Source organism: Dermacentor albipictus, chromosome 9, assembly GCF_038994185.2.
Source record: "Dermacentor albipictus isolate Rhodes 1998 colony chromosome 9, USDA_Dalb.pri_finalv2, whole genome shotgun sequence".
NCBI lineage: Eukaryota > Metazoa > Arthropoda > Arachnida > Ixodida > Ixodidae > Dermacentor > Dermacentor albipictus.
In genome coordinates, this window is record NC_091829.1 from 89,250,866 (window position 1) to 89,267,845 (window position 16,980).

Consider the following 16,980-nt stretch of genomic DNA (forward strand, 5'->3'; position numbering starts at 1 on the left):
TTATTATATGTAAACGTTTTCTTTACTATGTGCAATGCAGTGGCCGAACTGCAGCATATTTGGAGTTGCCTTCGGTAGAAGTTTCTTCGGCTGGGAAATGTCTGCCTCAAGTCTGACACCGGTGCAGCGGCCGTTGAGAAGTCGGGGGTTCTCATGCCGCGCCCCATGTTTGTGGCCGATGCAATACAACGCCGAAGGTAAAAGCTCATTGCTAGCTTGTTTGCTACTGATTGCACCTACAATGTCTGTCGCGCCACAATGGGTATGAGGCCAATGAAGAAAGAACGTCAACGCATACCGAAACCATAAATCGAAAACGTTTCACCAAAGTGACCAATAAGGTTTTGCATTTCTACGCACAAGCCGTCTTATGAGTCTATGACAATTTTTCTCACTCTTTTCCCTGTCGACCTAACATTACAAAGCACAAGTTTGATATTGCGGTAAATTTTTACTGTGACAGAGGACAACCAAAATTAAGGAACATAGGAAAACATTTCGTAGCCTACAGCGTGTACAGTGAGCCGTCATTGTATTTTCAGTACAAACTGGAAGTTCCTAAACAGTCCCATGTGGCACAACTACAATCAGCTGTTTTCTTAGTAAAGTTCATGTCTTGTGCCAAGTAAAGCCACATGGAATGTGGCTGAATATGAGAATAAAATGTGTTTTCTTTTTCTCCACAGTACCCTCTGCACGCTGATGGCAAAAGATGAGAGAGAATTCGAGGTGTCCCATGCTTAGTCACCTCAGTCTGTCACTGACGCAGCGTCATCAATACAAAATTTGTGTCGGACATTTTATGTAAACAATATCCAGCGGACGTCACTGTCTTACGACTTACTGCAAGAACTCCCCTGTCGCAAAGTTTGTCCAAGTGTAGCAGCTTCCTCTGCACCTAGTATTGTGGCAGATACACTGTGTGTCGCAAAAACACCAAAGACGGCAACGAGCTTGGAACAAATTTCTTTGTATGTCGCAGGTTCACCACATCGCTCAACTTGCTCTGCAGAAGTTTCTTCGAAATCAAGAAATTGTAAGTAAGCTCACAAATAGGAAAAATAATGACCTTGATGACTTGACGATGTCTACACTTAGTACAAATCAGCAGCGGCTGAATGAATTAACGGCCGCTGCGGTGTCTGTAGTAGTCAATAGACACTTCCTAATGAGTTTAAAGGATCTTCTCGGTAAACACTATGATCGAAAGAAGGAGGAGGTTAAGCTGCAAATTCATAGCCTCTAAGTTGAGGCAGCATTCCCTGCGAAAGATGCAGTGTCCTGAATAAAACTATGTCAATGACACTTCATTGCAGCTGGTTGGAGCTCTTGCGGTGTTTTGTGCTTCGTGCAGATATCAGAACTCAAGGCGCTTTGTGTTGAGAGCAAGTTATACAGTTATAATGGAGTATCGTTTTTTTATAAAGTTATAAAGGAGCAAGCTATCTATGTTGTAAAGGAGTTTTCGTGTTAACTGCTGGTGATCTGACAATGCAGTGTTTTCTTTCAAGTGCTGGCGATTTCAGAACTCAAGGCGCTTTGTGTTGGCAGCAGGTGATCTCAGTCAGAGGGCTGTTGCGTGTTAACTGCTGGCGGTCTGAGAATGCAAAGTGTTTTCTTTAAAGGTCATGTGACCTCATAACTCAAGATGCTTTCAGCAGACAAGATGCATTCTTATTTTATATTTGCTTGGGTTTCCATGTCACTGAACTTACGAATGAAGTTCAATGTAGGTTTCATTCCCTGTTGTTTTGTAGGCCTGTGGGTATGCTTCAGTCCCTGTTTATGTTTATGATATATAGGTTGTAAAATGTACTATCCCAACACTCAAACAACATGCAGCGCGCAGTCATCCCAGTGAAATAAAGAATTATAAAAAACAATTGTGTATGCCGAATGTTTACCACCACTGACATCAAATAGCTGAAGCAATCTAGCCACACTTAACAACCATGGAGCAAGATGGCACTTTTTAATGTAGGCTTCCCTCGAAGGATTGGTGCAGCTGGAGGGGTGCGAACACCTCGAATTTCTTGTTTGTATGCACATATATACACGCACATATACAAACATACGCACGAACGTACATGTGGAGTAGTATCGCCATCGATTGCTCTAAATAAGATCCTGGCTGCACACGTGGCTCGAACAGCTCGAAAATTCGCGTATAGACCCGCATTACCTTGCAACAAAAAGCGGTGCATTGTTTTTCAGCTTGCATATGAAGTTCGCTCGAGCAGGCCGCAAGGCTAAAAATGTTTTAAAGGGTGTTTAAAGAAAACTTCGCACACGCGTGGTGGAAATTAGGTGAGCACTTTTTGGATGCCGAAATCGGACGAATAATCGTGGTCGAGAAAACTATCGTTCCGGCAGCTGTGTCAGCGACCGTGAACCGTAACCATAATTCATCACTAACCGTCATTCACACCCGCTGCACGTTTTAGATATACGTGGTGCAGATACGTAGATATAAACGCATTTCAAATGTTCACATACACCCATTTTGTACAAAGCTTATTTTTACGATTTATGCCGCAAACTTAACAGCTGCTTCGTAGCAGCAAATCTGCATGTGGAAAAAAATCCGAGGTACACTAGCTTCACGATCAAACTTATTTCGTACAAGGGAGTGGATGAGCAATGCGTGGTGGAAGCAGGGATGAGTGCTGGTTCTCGAAGGCTTGCGGGCAGAATTGAAAGCCAGTAGAAAGGCAACAAGTTATTAAGAATAAGAACAGGTTATTTTTATTGCACTAATCACATAAGATGACTAACATGCAAAGTAATTATTCACACATTGCTGACGGCAATATGACAACGCATTCCTGTTTATCTCTTCATACTGCTCAGGTTAATTTACTTTGACACATCGCTTACTAAACGAACAAAAATAATTTCCCATTCCTCACGTCCATTAAGGCTGATCGACCAAGCAACATGCTGCGGGCAGTAACTGCTCAAGCTATCACAGCTGTCTCATCAACGAGAGCGCACGATGTTTTCGCATACTACAAAACAATGAACACGTGTGCATTAATCGACCTCACATGAAAGGTCAGAACGCCGAAAAAAAAAACACAGTAGAGAAATGCCGGGATGCAGCGGGAAAATTGTATCTGCTAGTATTTACTCTGTTTTGAACACACTGTTATAGAGCTGCATAGAAAGAGCAATCATAGAAGCTTCACAGCGAATTCGGCGAGTTGGTGAGTTAACACGCTTGCGTATATGCACAGCGCAACACAGACGTGTCGTGCATTTTTTGTCCAGCATCTGCGTCGCTCTGCACACATGCACAAAAAATTGCACAAGTGAACAACGTCTCATGCCAGGCGTACGCATTTCAGCGTGTACAGGAATGATACTCGATGTAAATGCTGCTTTAGTGTAGACAAGGCGAACGCACCTCGCATATCCTGGTCCCTTCCGGAGCCAGCCGGTCTCGTCCGTCCGCACGGCACCGCGTAAAAAGCTTTCCCACCTTTCGTGCGATTTGTGCAGTTTGCTGCACCGCATCCCATCATATCGGAATACAAGTGTCAAATTATGTGTTTCGTACCTGTTCTACAAAGTTATTAACTTAACACCGTCGAATACCGCAGCTGCAACCCGGACCCGATCAGTGCAACGCACGATCGACGTTCCGCTGGTTGGAATTGTGTAAAATTATGTGTTTCGTACCAGTTTTACAAAGTTATTAACTTAATACCGTCGAATACCGCAGCTGCAACCCGGAGCCGATCAGTGCAACGCACGATCGACGTTCCGCTGGTTGGAATTGTGTCAAATTATGTGTTTCGTACCAGTTCTACAAAGTTATTAACTTAATACCGTCGAATACCGCAGCTGCAACCCGGAGCCGATCAGTGCAACGCACGATCGACGTTCCGCTGGTTGGAATTTCGATGGCACTGACAGAAAGAAGTGGAGTCGGCGTCGCGTCCGTGAAGTTGCCTTCGCTACGGTGCAGATGAACATTTGACGTCATTTTTGTACCACGTGATAGCGCTCGGCGAATAGCGTTGCGAGTGGTGCCGGTAGAGTTATGCACAACTCTGCTTCCTGCGGGAACATATAGAGGAACAATAGAGCTGACAGCGCAACAGCGCCACTGCTCTTAGCCAGGCGCGCCCCGAGTCACGTGATGCGTTGTTGTGTTGTGGTCTCCCTAGCGCTCCTTTCCACCTGACATCGTGTTTCCCACGTATGCCTGTTTCATTAAATGCATTAACATAATAATAACCTGAAAAATGATACTTTTTCTCCTCCAGGCATATGACATCGTTGCTTGTTCATCGTATGAAAGTTTGGGTATACTTGACTGCAAGACCAACGCTCACTTGGAAGCATTGCTTCAAAAAAAACAAGCCAAGAATCGCCTTCCAACACCTACAGTCGCCATCATTGATCGCTACGTGTTCGTGTCAGCTCTCTGTGAGCACATGCTGCCTCATCAGCCCCCGTTTTTTCCTTACTGCCACTCCTCTCGGCAGTGCCTCTACGTCTCTGAGAGTAAGTGAAATAAAATTAAAAATATATCGCTCCTGTGTAAAGGGAGTGAGAAAAGCAGGCGGCACTCTCACTTTTCTTTCTCATCCCGATAAGCGCTCCCCAGCCTTGTTCGTTCTGGATCGAGACAACAGTGTCAACTTTCCAGCACGGTCCTGCCAGCCGGAGACGGGCGATACCGCAGCCGCGGCGGAACGATCCGTACGTTTGTTTTGTGAGCCACGTGAGTCATTTACTCTGAATGCACGCGGTGCTCACGGATTATGCGATGACGCCCGGCGGTTTGCTCTTTACCGTTTTTTTTTAGAAGCGAGATATGAAAACGAATACAACTCGCTGGTTAACATAAGCTCTTTTGTGCCTGTGGCTTTATCACACTTCTATTTCCAAGTCCCCAACACTTGCATAGCTACTGCTCGTGGCTGCTATTCTCGTTCTATCTCCCTCCATTTATTTTTCATCTCATTTAGGCAAACCTCATCGGTATGCTTATTTTCTACCACGTTGCTGTGTCTCGTCATGAGGGGAATCGGTATTCGCCGCTCTTCCTCCGTATTGTTGACTATTGTTTCCTGAAACATATCCACAACAAATCATCGAATAACTAAGTGAACACTTACGTGAACAAGCACGCGCAATGCTTACAACACACAAAATCATGAGATGCTAAATTCCAAGAATCCCGCAAGAGAAAAAGTAGACAAACCGCGTTGCATCAGCCAAAGAAGAAAATGAAAAAAAAAGCAGCCACGTGTTATAAGATGAGAGATGCACGAGAGCTACCACTCGAAATACTCAGACTGCATTGCTTACGGCGTGGAAAAATGCGTATTCTTTTTATATATCTATTGTTTTAAGGAACAAGACGTGATTTGTTTAATAGTGAGCGATTTAAGGCTATGAAAAGTTCCTAGCCTCGCTCCCATGCTCATTTCTTACGACGATAAGGCCGCTTTTCGTAAAGCTGCCTTTTCATGCAAATAGGCACGTTTCTGTATCACGCCTTGCTCTTTCTGAACCTTATACTTTCCTTACCGTTATAAAATGGCGCCTTTTAGCGTTAACATATGGTCGATTTGTCAACACGGGTATAGGAAAATTATATGGGGTGCACAACATACATATGCTTACGGAAATGTTCCTTTCACACACGATGTGTCGAAAGAAAGTATTGTCATGTGGGCCCTAACGGTTTTCTTCATGCGAAACAAACAAAGAATAAGGCTGGGAAAAGTTCTAGGATACAGTCATAGCACGGATAGTTGGCGCCCTTCAGCTTTGCGGTGCCCATCTGTACTGGAATGGTTTCCGTTTGGAAGCAGTGCATGTTTTCGTAAATTTATATACATGTCTTCATGTGAAGCAAAGAAGGCATCTACTGTGGACGACCCAGGTTCATATCTGTAATGAAATGCTTTGCCTTTGTGCATTGCACTGCATTGTTCATAAATTCATGTACATTTCTACACGTCAACAAGCACGGTTTGTACAGTGGCACTGGTTTCAGGACTGCGGCCCAGGTTCATATCTGTAATGGAATGCTTTGCTTTTGTGCATTGAAGTCCGTTGTTTCGTAAATTCATATACATGTCTACACGTGAAGCAACCAGGGTTTTTAAAGGCACTGGTTTCAGGACTGCGAATGGAGCTAAGGTTCTAATGAAAACTGCACTCATGCTATGTCAAAAGACTTCTGATGGGACGCTGGCATCCTTACGTAACTTTCTCTTTAATCTTAAAAGGGTAATTTGCATATGCTAAGGGCGTTGTGATAAAACAAACGGAAAATATCCGCAGCTAATGTCTTTATTCCGAAATGTTCTTTTTTTGTCAATCAAAATTCCAGTCATTTTCTTTTTTGCGAAGTGTATTTCCTCGTCCGCTACGTCTCTAAATAGAGCACGAATGTATTACGTTGTAATAGCGTTACCGCTAAGCGCATTAAAGGAAAAGTCTTCCTAAAAATGGCTGTGGCTTAGGTAAGGTTAAGCCCAGGATGCGAAGCATACTAGCCTTTATTTTAGTTGTTGAACCACTGTTTAGCCTGGTGAACTGCTGTTGCTTGGCTATATTTGGTTCGGCTAGACGAAGAAACAACTCATGCATTACTTCTTCGCCTTCAAGAGTGGAACGCGACAGCGTTCCCGTCGACCCGCCAAGGGGTGTAAGACAATGGGCTACAGGGCAGCGACTACGCGTCCCGCATTGGACGCGGTGAGCGTCGAGCAAAGCAGCGTTCGGCGCGGCAACGAAATGTGCGCCTGAGCAAGAGACGCACGCCTTAGAAACAGCGCGTTTCTAAGGCAACACCGCATTCACTAGAGGCGCTTTTGTACCGCTTTGAAGCGTTGTACTCGTGGCTCAGTGGTAGCGTCTCCGTCCCACACTCCGGACACCCTGGTTCGATTCCCACCCAGCCCGTCTTGCAAGAGTTGAGCCAAAGCCACTTCTCCTCTGTCGTGACGTCACGGTGTCACGTGATTTCATGGTCACCGCCGCGCCTGAGGAGCTGGGTTGAGCCCTCGTAATATGCTTCGCATAAAAAACGTGACCACAGTGAAAACACCACTATGTTTCACTGACTCAATTTTCTAACGCCGAGAATTAGAAAAAAAATATTATTCAATAACAAAGATTTACAGGCAGCAATTACGTGTGAAGAAATCGTGGAAAATGTAGTTATGGTGTCGCAATTATCGGAAGGCCATTTATGAATAAGTGATGTAATATTTACAATTTATTTATTGACTCGTTGATTGATTGAAACTTATATTAGAAAGGATGGCCAGTGGCGTAGCATCTAGGGAAGGATCAGATAAAAGGAAGGACGTCCGCCTCCTTAGCCTTGTACAGCACAGCGTGAATTCTTCTGGTGGCGTCTCCTTGCGTTGCGAGCCAGTCGTCGTACGACGCCACCTTTTCAGGTTGGGTGTGCTTCTCCCTGAGGCGGGCTGTGGCAGGACAGCACAAGATCAGTTGTTTCGTGTCGATGTTGGTTACAAGGCTGTTGGGCCATTCAACTTGTGTTCCTGCCGACTTGTTCAGAATATGCGGTCGAATAGGGGTTGTAGCTCTCGCCTTGAGTAAGACAACCCGGGCTCCTCTGCCATGACGAGTGCGAATGGGAGGAAGGATTCTAGGAGTGGACGCCCGTAGTAGAGCTTACTCTCGTGGTTCAGTGATGCAATCGGTGGTATGGCACAGTGATAGACGACGGGGAGGTGTGGGTGCGTTCCAGCAGTGATGGGCTCACGTCAATGCTGCGATGGCAATCCCCTCTAATTTTCTCGCTGGAAGCCTCATGCGCCGCCAAGTTCCTCGCTTTGTTCAGGCTGATGCCTGGCGTGCAATGTACGATAAAGCATAGGCATTTGTTATCCGGCGTGTGGCAGCAAGCTTGTTTTAAGCGATGCGCGATGGAAGTCACGTGGGATCGGGTGTTCACTTGCTTTAGGGCCTCTTGACTGTCAATAGAGATGTGAACGATGGCATCTTCGCGCTCATAAAAGATTTGAATTCCTTCTTCAATGGCTTGTAGTTCAAGCATAGTGGCGGTCCAGTGAACAGGGACGCTGTGGCTCATGACGTGTGCTTGTCCGTTTTCTGTGCAATAAGCGGTAGCGGCATACATTTGACGGGAACCTGAGTCGTATTGTTAGACAGCGTCAGTGCGCGATTTGGTTCCTTGAAGATGTCCTCGTGCGTCTGTAATTCTAAGTCTTTCTGTTGGTGATTGTGTCCTGCTTGCGCCTTTGTTTTTTGTGAAGATTGGTCTGAGTTTCATAACCTTGTTTACATCTGAAGGCCGAAGGAGGTTGTTCAGCTCTGGCAGATGCAGGTTCGCGCCAGGCAATCTAGATAACAGTCGCTGGCTATTCCACGTGCTCTTCAGCCTCGATTCGTTTACTGTGGGTTAAATGATACGTTTTAAGACGCCTGCACAATTTACCGCCACCATACTGAGGGAAACTCGGTGGGGCGTAGATTTCGCGTCTCCTCTGAATCACATCTGATCGTCGGCTTGTGTGCGTCTGTGCAGAGAAGCAACATGGCGGCGCCCTTCTAGTTGTCCATTTCAATGCATGGGCACCATGAGGAGCATTTGTTCGGGAGTTGATATTATCTCTATGGCTAAACGTTTCAGATTTGCTAGTGTGCCATTCCACGTCCTCTTCTGCCTCGATTCGTTTAAGGTGCGTTGAAGGATGCGTTTGCAGACGCCTGAACAATTTTGCGCCAGCATACTTAGGGAGGCTGGGTAGGGCGTTGATTGCGCGTCTAGTTTGAATCATCGCATCGTCTGCGCGTTGCGCTTGTGCGTCTACGCAGAGTAGCAACATGGCGGCGCCCTTGTAGTTGTCCATTTCAACTCATCGGCACGATGAGGAGTTTTTCCTCTGGAATTCATTATATTAACTCAATGGTTTAATGTTTAAGTCTTGCTAGTGCCATTCCACGTGCTCTTCGGGCTCGATTCATTTGCGGTGTGGTAAAAAAAATGGCTGAGGCTTAGCTTAGGTTAAGCCCATGATGCGAAGCATACTAGCCTTTATTTTAGTTGTTGTACCGCTGTTTAGCCTGGTGAACTGCTGTTGCTTGTATATATTTGGTTCGGCTAGACGAAGAAACAACTCATGCAGGCGAGCGCACGAGCTGAGACCCGGCTATGTAGCTACGCAGCCGCAAGCGAGCCCACGAATTGAGCCTCCGCTTTTGCAGCTGTTATGACGTCATGTGGTAGCTACGCGGCCGCGCGCGACGCAGCAAGGAAGAGCGTAGTTGCGCGGCTAATATGCTTCGCGTAATAATACGTTTTCAGATGCCTGAACAATCTAGCACCACGATACTGAGGGAGGCTCGGTAACGCGTTGTTTTCGCGTCTCCTTTGAATGAGGTTTTATCATCTGCACATGTGCGTCTTTGCAGAGTAGCATCATGGTGGCGCCCTTGTAGCTGTCCATTTCAATATATGGGCGCCATAAGGAGCATTTCCTCAGGAGTTGATTATATTAACTCTATGGCTAAACGTTCAAGACTTGCTTGTGTTCCATTCCACGTCCTCCTCTGCCTTTATTCATTAACTATGCGTTAAATGATTCGTTAGCTGACACCACAAAACTTTGCTGCCACCATACTGAGCGAGGCTTGGTGGGGCGTCGATTGCGAGTCTCCTTTGAATCGCATTCCATCATCTGCGCCTGTTCGCGTTTGCAAGGTAGCAACATGGCGGCGCCCTTATAGTTGTCGATGCAAATTCATGGGCGGCATGCGGAGCTTTTTTTTTTCTGGAGTTGATTATATTAACTCTGTGGCTAAAGGTTTCAGACTTCCTAGTGTGATAACCAACGCAGTAGATTTCTGGCTAGGGAGTTGGGTTACTGAGCTTTTTAGCTGTGTCCGCGCGATAACCGTTTATTCTGACGTTCACTGAGTGTATCGTTTCACCGATATATTGTTTCTTACGGAAGCAACATTCAAGCATATCAATGACATCGGAACTAGTACAAGTAAAGCCAGTTTTCACTTCGTGTGTATAACTATATTTGCAGTGCTTTAAATTTTAATGTCACTTTGAAGGTGCCTGCAGGTTTTTCACCATGGGCCACCTGTTTTTATTACAGGGGAATGATGTTGAATGACTTTTGCGTGCACTGACATGTCCTTAAAATTTCTGTTGGGGCAATAGGTCACCCTTGGTACAACCGGGAACAATTTTTTCAGACGTTCTTTACTTCATAATATTGGTTGGTATCTTTGTAGGATATCTTCGTCGTTTTTCTGAGAGGACATTACAGCATTTTGTTATAAAGGCTGGTGGCCTGCCAGATTCTGGTGCAGGCTGTTATCTTATTCCGATTGCCTCAACAATCTTGTTATGACGTCATAAGCTCTGTCGAGTAGAACTTGTGGAATGTTAATTTCTGCTAGCGTTGCTTTAACCTCATTTGGTGGGGATATAATGTTTCTCTTCGCTTCAGATTCTTATCATTTGTTTTCTTTGTCCGTCAAAATTTTCTTCCTTCCAGTGTCACGGGTGATGACTGTTGTAGCCTAAATATTGTTTGCTCTCCGCATGATTCCGATAAAATGTCGCCTGTGTTCTGACTGCGCCCCTCTAAGGCTGAATCAAAACAATCGCAGCGTCTTAACGAGCTGGCATCCCCGCGAGGAGTTCAGAATTTTAAGAACTGCTCAGCGGTGTTGAATTGAATCATTGGTGTTTGCTTGGACAAGTGCTTATGTGTCCTCAGATTTTTTTTAATATTCTTTGACTTAGGGTACGACTTCCTCTTGAATTGATACCACGCAATTACTTACAACATCAACAAGGATAAAAATTTTCGATTTGTCTGTGATAACGTTAATGCCTAGATGAGCCGTTGCATTGTAGCCTATATTCGTGAATCTGTAAATTTCTTGCATTGTTCGCGAGTAGCGTCATGTCGTCAGCAAACATCAGCCCAGAGACCTTCTGTTGTACTTTTGGCTCATTACGGATGCAAGAGAAATCGACACCTATATCAATGCTTTCCAGTAGGCTTTCTATGCCCTTAGCTTAAAGCGTCAATAACAATGGAAACCGATGTCATCCTTCATTCAGCCCTAGGTAAATGTATACTAGTTCATTGCATTTCCGGCTACGCCATACAATTTGTACAATGTTTTTCAATACACCTCCCTCAACATATCTGCCAACTTGTCTTCTTTGGCATCGTGCTTTAGGCTATCCAATAGCAATTCGCAGTCTACGTTTTCTTAAGGTTCCTACATATTTCCAAATGCTATCCATAAGGGCCTATTAGGAGCTACCGGTATCTTTATGCATTGGTTTCAATATTATAATATACATTTCTTTGTTTCTTCAACTTGCGACATTAAAACAATAGGTATTTATGCGACTACACCCCTACCCCTACAAAATGCCTTATAGTCGCTGTGTTCTTGTCCCGTAGGGTCTGAACCAAATTACTTGATGAAGAAGGAGGCAACGGAAAATAAAATGGTGGCCTTTACTGCAGGATAATGCTGCTTCCGCACAAAATGCGTACACAGCCGAAGGAATCATGGAAGTCTGCTCTCTTGTTTCCTCCTTTGAAAATGAGTGGCCTGACATTCTGAGTTGTTTCTTCGTTTCACACTGCAGGTAATGAAAAGAAAACGTTAAATTCAAAATGCATGTCGCTAAATAATAATATTTTAATGTTATTGCGGTGGGAGAGGAAGTAGCAAGAACGTCGAATTTGTTGAAATGGCGCGACTGCATTTGGCTTCACAGCGGATATCATCATCTCCAATGATGAGCACGCAGCGCAATTACAGATTTGACGCCAATAGTTTTGTAAGGGATGTCAAGTTAACAGTAGTACTGTAAGAGCTGCCCCAGCGTTGTCATCATTCGAACTGCAGCAACGGTAATATTTAGGTGAATAGAACGAAAGAAACACCACAAGAAGATATTTATTGTAAGCAGCGAAGGTGGCAACATTTAACAATAGAAGGCCACCTCGCTCCATCAGGACTTCCCATGCTTCTAGAAATTTCATCTCATTGCACGACTTGTGGCCGGTTTTAGGCACCTGCAGTATGTAGTCTCTGTCCGTCCGTCTTTATTGCGCTAGACTGAATTCACCATTGAAATGACAGGTCGCGAACAGCAGATGAATTCAGCAATACAAGCATTTACGCCACGCTTGCCCACTCGTCGTCTTCCTTGGGCGATAGCTACTCTACATCCTGGTCTCTATCATATTACTAAGGCGGCAAGGTTTCGCTAGTGAAGCACGCCTGTTTGGGGTCAGCGCTAAAACGACCACAAGACGGAGAACACAGGGCACACAACCTCGTCACGAGGCCTCTTCTTTCTGCTGCCATCGTTTCTACCGTATATTTCAAATGCGAGCATTTCGCTGGTCCCCCCGGCACAGCACTAACGAATGAGGAGCTTTCAGATAAGGTAATGTGTGTGCGCTGCAAGCACTCGGGCGCAGATACAGTCCCGCGTAACGCGAGCGTGCGCCACGCGCGGTGTAGTTGCGCTACGATTGCGCAAAGCGGACGCTGTTTGTTGGGTAGCGCCACCATGCAGTCTGCATGAGTGGAGACATTTCGCTTGCTCTGGCATGGCCAGCGCCGGAACGCATGTTCCATCTCGCGCTCGAGTAGCTTGACCAGTGTTCATCGCGCGCTAGCTTTACTGGCCGGCCTAAAGTACGGATACAATGAAGAGGTTGCACTGAGTTAGCGCTCTTGCAAAAAAAATAATAATAATAAAAGCGCTGGGTAGCCGCGTCCGTGTGCGCATGCGCTGAGGCAGCAGCTCATTGCCACGCCGATGCGAGCCACGTGAAACGCGCTGAACTGTACAAGGAACCAATTTTTCAGTGATCCTGGTGTAGTTCGCATGATGTATACGACCACACCGGTCGCTGTCTTACACGTTGGAAACACCGGCCTGTCTCCGGCGCTTGAAGGTCCAGCCGTTCCGCCGGCACTGCTTGCAAGCAACGCCCAGTGATGAGCACGTAATGGAACGACGTAGTTCTTGCAGCGCCCGACCCACGAAATGTCAAGCGCGCCTCCTCGCGTCGTGTGCTGGCGGGGTCTGAAAGATCTTTTCAGGTGGCTGGTGCACACTTAATGGCGCACCAGGCGTTCTACCCTGCGTCTCTTCACTTTGGCGTTGTGATATGCCCAACCACGAAGTGCGGCGTTCATTAGGCCTCCTTTGATGCGGTGTGTTCGGATGCCACGGCGAGAAGGCTTGGCTGTTGCTACACTGACATTTTATGCGAAGCATATTACTAGAGCTCAACCCAGCTCCTCAGGCGCGGTGGTGCCGCCTTCAATACCACGTGACACCGTGACGTCACGACAGAGGAGAAACGGGGCTCCAACTCGCGCCGTCGCTCGCGGCGTCGCGGCGGTATATAAGCAGCTGCGCTTGCCTCTGCTAGACACTCACGAGGTGAGATGCCTCCTGGAGACAGAGCTGCTCGTTGGGATGAGAAGCGAAGGTTTCGGCCTGCTACAGAGACTGTTTCTAGGTGGCTTTGCTACGGCGCAGCGACTACGCGCCCCGAATCGGACGCTGTGAGCGCCGAGCAACGCAGCGTTCGGCGCGACGACGAAATGTGCGCCTGAGCAAGCGCCGCACGCCTGAGCCGACGCCGACGACACCGGCTTTTCTGCGACACGAGCTCCTTAACGCTGTCGCATTAAAATAAAGGCTAGTGTGCTTCGCATCCTGGGCTTAACCTTAGCTAAGCCACAGCCAGTTTTTTTTTAAATTCCCAGACGAGGGAAGACGGCCCCTGTTATTGAATGATGGCCAAAATTGCGGCACAGCCCGCCATTCCATGGTGAGTGGGGCTCTGCCCACGCTAGCTCCTTTTCTTACGATACATATTTCGTTCCCGTCGATTGCCTTCTATGCCGTATCTCTTGTCCCAACATACTCGCGCGCAACTTGCAGAGTCGTGTCCTTGATGACGAATCCGAAATTCTTTTCAGGAATGGAGCAGCCCAGTGCGTGGCTGCTCTGCTTGTGCGACAATCTGGGGACCAACCATTAGAATTACTTTGACCATACATATTTTTTTAAAATTTGTTGCTCCTCTTCTCTCTTAACACATTGATACACTTTCAGGAACCATGTGAAGTAATGTGTTTAAAACAGACTACGCTATGTGAGGTTTTTCATTATTTGGTCCGACTTGTGCAACCTTTGCGTATTGGCGATTTTTATTCGGTGCACATTGCACATAACTGCACAATGCCTGGGACACGAATAAATTGGCGAATACTTTGTCAACTCCAAATACCCATTTTTAATGCCGTGCCATTCATGTTTTTAACTGCCTAGCATTTTCAATAAATATCATATCTGCAAAGGTTCCAAAAAACGGAATGTTTCTGCCTTTGACGCCTGTTTTGTCGTACTGGGACAGTATGTTACTGTTAGATGATGATACGAGATAGGGTGTAAGCTTTCGTTTTCGAAGGCAGCTCCGTGTGTTTGCAAAAATTAGCAAAAACCAAGACCAGTTTGGGGGGTGGTTCTTGGACGGCAATAGGGACGTGGGTACTCTGGAGACTGACGACGAACTGATGTATGCTATGTGATTTGCTTAACTGATTCAGACGCCTCGTCATAGAAAAAGCGCTTGGGAGCAATACGCAGCGTCGTATACCAGAGCAAAAATCTTGGAGTTTTCTATCGCAAAGGCAAGGAATTGCTCATGAATGTCTTGAACGCTGCGAGAATAATCTTTGCCAATGGCAAAGTGGGTTGCTTTTTTTAAATGTTTTCTCGTTGGAAAGAACAGCGTCCTTGGTATTGAATAATGTGTATTTGGCAATGACAGGATGTTGGTGGTCAGGGGTATGACGACCGAGTTTGTGAGGGTGTTCGATACCCTTAGGATACAAAGTTAGTTGGATGTGCTGAAGACAGTTATCGAGGATAACCTTTTCAGATTTGGCAAATGCTCGAAAGGGTATTAATCAAGGGGACCATGAAAATTAGGTCATTTCTGTCTGAGCCATTTTCAGCGTCGTCAAGTCGAAGCTCTAGGTATTGAGCCAAACACTCTGTGTGCTTAGCGATAGACTGAAATGTCTTGATCTCGGTCTGAATTATGGGCAGAGCTTGGCAATGTTCTTACAGATTGGTGAGGCGAGTGTTGAAGTCTGATATTGCTCTCTGTACGGAAACCGCGCGTTCCTTGATTTCTTGCAATTCCTTGATTGGTGTTCTTTGGCCAGCAGACAGCTTTTTCTATTCATCAAGAGCATTATCCAACTTGTCAGGTTCAGGGTTTATTTCGATGTCCCGAGCAAGTAGTAACGATGACTGTACACTGTGACAGCATTCGGTAGCAGCAGGAATCAAACATGAAGGGCTTGTCAGTTATATCAGGAAGTTGTTGCAGGATTTCTTAGTAAAAAGTTTGTGCGGCTGACAAAGTGGGGTGATGAAGAAAGCCGGATTTTATAAGTGTGCCGTGGCACAGCCCCCGAGCCAAAAGATTGCAGTAGGTGATTGCTGGTTGTTTCTAGGTAGCTGGGTGAATGATGTTGTCGATGGAACTTCCGTATCCGGGTCCAGGGTCCAGCGGGTCGAGTGCACTGGGTATGCAGAGGCTGGTGGCACTGTAGAAAGGTGGATACAAGTCGGTGGCGTTGCAAGAAAACTTGACTGGAGGCCATGGAGTGCCTAGGGTTAAGACGGTGTCGAGCAACACGGCCAGCAGAAGGCAAGTGACGGCAGGGAACCGCATGTACATGATCAAGGAAGTGGGATTGGACAACTATGCTCTGGCAATGGCGCCGACCAGAAGCGCAGATTGTCATCGACAGGATCTCAACTCTCTAGCTGTCACGAGCGACGAATGAATGAACATTTCCTTAGCAGTTTATTGAGCGGGCCTACGGTGGATATACTGCAACACTAGACTAGACTGAATTGGGCGAAAGGCCACCGAAGCGAAGAAGTTACACAGATGTTTAACTTTCAGAACGCGACTGAGGCGCAAGCGTATGAATACCCAGCAAATATGCGGAGCAAGCACCGCGGCGTTGAAGCATAAAGGGAAAGAGCTCCAACGCAGTCGCGGACGCTACATTGATCTCGATGGTGCAAAGCGCGCTGTGCTACAAAGCAAGCGCATATAGATAGTCAAGAAGAAACCAAGCACCGCGCACATGCACAGGGAGCACTGTGGCGGGAAAGCGCAAACTGAAAGGGCATGAACGCGGGCATTATCTTCTCAACCTCCAGGTGCCTTCATCCTCCGGCGCTCGCTTCCTTCGCGGCGACAAAAATAATTTCGCATATTTGACAGGCGGGGCATCTACGCTCAAGCGAAAAAAAATCGGCAGAGACATTAAATATTTCTTACGGGTGGTGGGAGGGAGAGAGATAAGTGGAAGGCAGGGAGGTTAACCAGAATAACGTCCGGTTGGCTACCCTAAACCAGGGGAATGGGAAAGGGGAGAACAAAGACAACAGGGAGAGAGAGGAGGGAAGGAAAGAAGGAAATTGCGGTGAGTTCGCTGATGCTTGTTGTCTTACAGAAATTGCATGAATAATCACAGATGGTCGCACAAGCCCGTCGTCCTTAAGAAGCACAAAAGCGCCTTCACCGCTTTCTGGGTGGAGGGGCGATGGGGGCGGTGTTCCAGCAGCACCTGCACAGAAAGCGGCCGATTGTCCAGTTTTTGGAAAGCTATGGCAAGTTCTTGTCTCTCTGGGGTGTATCGCGGACAGTGGCCTTACGGGTGGGAATGCAAAAGCACTGTAGCTTAATTGGCGAGATGTCTGTGTCTGGGGCGTTTCTTGTCCGCGCAAGCTTTCGCCTGCGTTCTGCGTCTCCGTAAGGCTACATCAAACGCGCCGAGTGTCTCAACTCTCTCGCTTGCCCGCGAGGAGTTCATCACTCGAAGGACCGTTCAGCGGCGCTCAGTTGGAAA